This window comes from Pholis gunnellus (genome assembly GCF_910591455.1).
Source record: "Pholis gunnellus genome assembly, chromosome: 8".
Classification (NCBI taxonomy): Eukaryota; Metazoa; Chordata; class Actinopteri; order Perciformes; family Pholidae; genus Pholis; species Pholis gunnellus.
This window is the reverse complement of record NC_136534.1, coordinates 15,126,847-15,132,400: the sequence shown is the minus strand read 5'-3', so window position 1 is coordinate 15,132,400 and position 5,554 is coordinate 15,126,847.

The following is a 5,554-nucleotide window of genomic DNA, read 5'->3' as shown; positions in this document are numbered from 1 at the left end:
AGAGCATCACTCATGCACTGTCCATATATCAAAGACATATCAGAACCCTTTACCAGAGAGTGACTAATTGACTGCCACCCAGGAGATCAAGTCCAAATCCGAAGCCAGGTCGTCAGCTCTGACAGGCTCAAGTCTGGCCCTCATCTCATATTTTACCCTCCGTTCCTCTCTGTTGTGTGCTGAACAGAGTCCTATTCAGAGCAGAGGCCACTCCGCTTCTATTCTTCTGTCTAAATGGAACCTTCTGACCAGATTTGACCAGGCTCTTATTTCCTATTCCCTCTGCATTGAGCCTGCACCCATACTGCTCAACCATGCAACCGTAACTAAATATAAATCATCCTTTCTCTCACTCTGTCATTCTGATAGCCCTTCCACACTCTCTCGTTTGCTCTCTTTATTTCCCCTCAATCCCCCTTCTTGCTCTCTTTCATACTCTCTTTCTTGCTCACCACCTTACACAAACACAACTCTAATAAATTGTGGCACTGGTAATTACATAGAACCCACCGGTAAATTTCACTTCCATTTACATTTAGATTACAGAATATTTCATTCCTATCAATCTGCAGTGCAAGACCAATACGTGCACGGCTTCGCCCATATGCAGACACAACTGTTCATGGCATTTTTATTTTCTCACTGGTGCATGTGCGGACACACACGAGATGAACACACATAAGCACTCAGATATACACGTACACAAACTGTGCACACACACACACGCACACACATGCAGGTGAGTAGACATACACACACAGACACACACACACGCGTGCTGAGCAATAAATCTCAATGTGTATCAGCACATATGGACAAATGCACATATTAGTGTGATAAATTCTATTTTCACTGAGCACATATGTGCAAACATATGTGCTCACACACCCGCTCACAGCTAATGGTATCTTAGAGTCAAATGATATCTCTCTTACATTTTGTTCACAAATTGAATGCTGTTTTAAAAAAGAGCCACAGTTTACCTTGAACTGTACAATCTGTATCTGATAAAAGGAATCACCCTCACACAGCCTCTCTGTGGAACGATAAAGAAATCTCTTTTGTAAGAATATTTATGTGCCTCCACACGTAATACAAATTATTTGCACACTATTTTCATAACGATGCTATGGTGACTTTTTGGAGGGAACATACTGCTGTCCCACACATAGACATACCACACACACACACACATTTATTTCCACACAAACACACAAACTTGCCCACTTCAGGATCATAACACATTCAGATGCAATCTCATCCACTGCGCATAAAAGAGAGCAATATGTGCCAAAACCCTTACTGTAATATTTCAACGGTTTATAAGGAGGGAGGAGAGGGGAAAAGAGCCAGAGGCGGCAACTGGGGAAAACGGATACCACCGAGATTTTGCCTTCTCTCTTTTTCTGTCTGTCTCCCCTTCTGTCTATCGCCCATCCTCTCAGTATTACTGCATCATTTCCAACAGTAATAAGTGCACCAGGAGCAGGGAGATCGCATGGGAGAGGGGAGGATTTTCAGGGAATAAGAGTGTTTAAAATATACACAGCGGTATAACCTAAAGGTACAGAATTACACACCTGTACCATACTGTGTGCTTTCTGATCCCTGAAATTATTAAAACATTATCAACAATTACATGGGCGCTCCTTTTTCCAATCACTATCAGTGACCCTTGAGTGTTGGTGCGATTGTTTTCTGCATTACCTGATTATTCAGGATGCACTCATTACTGGCTCTGCTTTGCTCTTAGCGCATTCCAAGACACAGAAAACACATTACCTAGCAGTGCTTAAGTGTATGAGACATTAACTAAAGCTTTTACCAGAAGATAGCATGGAGGTAATTTCCTGCGTAAAATTGGTTTCCCTTTTTCGCTTTTGTGAGAAATGTATTCCCTGGTGGTAAAGTGGCTGAGAAAAAGCATAAAGACAATTTTTCCATCACTGACATACGACACGTGCAATTGGTGTTCGTTTACTGCATGTGTGTAGGTTTTCCGGATGCAGACATGGGTGTAGGGATGTTTTCTCCACCCAGATGATTTCATTGTCATTAGAGAGTTCTGCTGATATGATCTGCCGCAGTTCAGGCCGGTGGCTGCAGGAGGAAATTGGAGAGCGACGTGGGTGATGTTAGAGTTTAGACTGCCGAGCAGTGGCAAAGCAACAAACTGACAATGCAGGCCATTGGGACGGATCAGCATCAGTAAACAGCCTCACACTTATACACATATGGTTACATGTAACCCTCAAGGTTACAATGAACTGGCAGAAGATGCTAGACGGCTTAGCAGATAGCAACTCACTGGAGAGACTATGAGCAGAGGAAAACTGCTGTACTTATGTAAGAGCATGCAGACCCACAGACTCATGCAAAACCACATGATCAGGAATCCTAGTACCACCTCCCCTTTTTTTCATTTACATTTTTCAGTGAACCTTTCCGTTATATTCTCTGTAAATGTTATTTACCAACACAAAGATCTCTTTCCTGTAAAAACCATGAATGGCCAACTTGTCATGAACTATGACAACGCATTTTCCAGATAAATTCAATGTTTTTTGAATGACTTAGCCTAAGAAGTAGGAGAACATTTAATCCTTGTATTTGTCTAAAACATGCAAAACAACCAAATTTGCAGATGCATAGATTTCAATGGACAGTGATTAGTCAAAGGGAGATTAAAATCTGGGAGGGAATTTTATCTTTGTATTTTATTATTGGCCTGAAATAAGCCAGAATTGAAAAGAATGTTGTCTAGAAATACTGAAATCAGCCTGAAAAATGTCCAACTATGCAGAATAAAAACTCACCCCAGGTTCCTAAAACCTACAAAATTCCCAGAAAAATTACAAGAACAAGACCACTGAGTCCTCAATAGTAGCTACGGTTCTTCACACAGACAAGAAAAAATATTAATAGAAAATATCACTAGGTCTACAACTATTATTTCTTCTAGACTTCCCCTTTTAAATCCACACCAATCACAAAAAGAGACACTACTGACTAAATTGTGATAGGTGCAAGAAGATTATACAAGATTATACAATAAGCTTAAACAGGAGTTCTAGGCCAACATCTGTCTCAAAAGGGGAATTTAATCTTGAACTTTGCCTTGGCTGTATTTTTGAATAAAAGTTGAGCTATGTAGTAGTCCATTAATAAGAGACCCATATCTGAAGGAGTATGGTATAGACAGACACATCCGTGCGTCATTCTTTCTGTGTTTGCTGTAGGAGCTGGAGATTCCCAGAGGAACAAACCTCTCATGTATGAGGGCATGCATATACAAAAATCACATCATACACTCTCTCAGTCATACCAGATCAAAACCAAAAAGCACCGATGCTTTGACTAACAATGCTCCGAGGCTAGTTCCTGAAGTGATGCAGGCAGCTACAAAGGGCCGTGGTTTGAGAGGGCTGAGAAGTGGCAGCACCTGGCCTCGAGGACTGGACAGAAAATGCTTTAGAATGAGAGAATGAGTAGGTTGCGGAGGAGCAACAGTTTGATGAAGAGTAGGAGGTGGCCGAGAATAATATGTTTGCAAAAGTACAAGGGTCAGCCATATTTGTATTAGAAGTGTTTGGAAGTTAAAAACTGTAATAGAAACCAAAAAGTTTTTCACAAGGTGTCCTTTGGGTGTTTTGTTGAATAACCGATGCGATAAGCGAAAGTTTTTGTTGAGGTTCCTTTTTTTCTGTGCATGAAAACAACAGCAGCACCTTGGTTGTTGTTTTTTCTAACTTTGATTTAGTCACTGGAGGCAAATATTTAAAGAGCTTAAAGCCGAATTGATAGCTGCACTAAATCTAACGACTTGGGAGGATGAGCATATCAGAGTCAGACTTTTTTTTTTAAAACATAACTCATCTACAGTGACAGGTGTCCTACCTTAAATAAAGCTGAAACCTGATAACAACATGAAAGTTGTGCCCACCTGAAGGATATATCTGTTTTCTGTGTGCATACATCAAGTTAAAAAAAAAAGAGCAGAAAGTGGACTCTCTTCCCAGGCTGTGACTTGTCCCTCTGTGTCCTTCTACCTCATGTTTACCTCTAAAACCCAGAGCTGTCTGTAGCGTTCAGTGTTGACGTTGAGCACAAAAGGCACCCTAATCCCGGGCTGAATATGCATGACGCGCCGCGGTGCTGTGGCTGCTCGCAGCTTAATAGTTTCAGCACCGCGCTGGTGAACAGCGCCATACACCGCTCAGACACACTGAGGCTCAGCTGCAGCTAGTTCCGAGCTACTCTTTGACGGCACCCGGCGCAGTTTGACAGGCCGAGCCGGAGAAAGACCCTTTTATCTGTAATCAAATTGGCTCCGAGGTTGCAACTGAGTGAGGTTTCATTTTCCCCTGACGATACCGAGATCTTGTAAAAAAAAGCATGGCGCTTTTACTTTGATGCCCTCAAAAAGAAAAAAAAGGGGTGAGGGTGGACCAGATAAAATGAGAGAGTGAGAGATTGGCACACTGTCGGTGGCTCACTTAAAGATATTCTTATATCGCACACAATGACACACACCTTGTAAATATATTGTATCACCGTTCCTTCTCAGAAAGATGAGAAAGAGAAGAAGAAACTAAAAGAAATGAGAAGTTGAAGAGGGAGGGGGGACTTCAATTCGTAGTTACTCAAGCACATCGCGGACAGAAGTGATTCCCCCAACCCCTGTCCCAGACCCACGTATGGGCACGGGCTGCATATTATGGGCTAGCAGACAGCTCCAGTGCAGCCACCGACAAGAGAGAGAGAGAGAGAGAGAGAGAGAGAGAGAGAGAGAGAGAGAGAGAGAGAGAGATTTCTTCCTTGAGAAAGAATCTGAACCACTTCAGCCTGCCTGCGCTGTAGCCCGACAATAACTACAGCACTGCTCTGGATGGATGTAGCGTCTCTCACACCTCGCACCGTCGGAATTTAATACACAGGACGTGTGGTTTTAATCAATAGTGAGCAGAGGAAAAGAGGAAGGGTCAGATGTTTTCCTTTTCTTTATTCTTCAACGTGCATGAAGAGGAGGCGCACCTGCGAGTGCTTGAACCCTTTCTTTACTGAGAACTCCATTTGGGCTGCTGCTGCTTGGCTGAGGCTGCACACACTTTACAGATAGGACCAGTGCGAGAGAGAGAGAGAGAGAGAGAGAGAGAGAGAGAGAGAGAGAGAGAGAGAGAGAGATTGGATGGATCCATCTCCTCCTCTGGCACTCCACAGGCTCTCATTCATTTTTTTAAGCCCGACCGACGACAGCATGCCAAGTGCAGACTCAAGCGGCGGAGCTCGGTCAGTATAACATGCGTCTCTCTCACTCTTTCTGTCTCTTTTTGTCCATTTCTGTTAGTAGTTCTCACATACATCGCATAGGCAGGTCTTCACCTTCTCATCTTGTCTCCCTTTTTGAATGCAGCCACATACTTTCCAACACAGGACCGGAGTGAGACGCCCTCCTTCGCACCGGCCCGGTTGCGCGCGGGACCCGACTTTGGCGACATCCGGGACACTGCTGACACCCAGGACCCGACGCAGGGAAGTGAGGCACCCGTTGTTT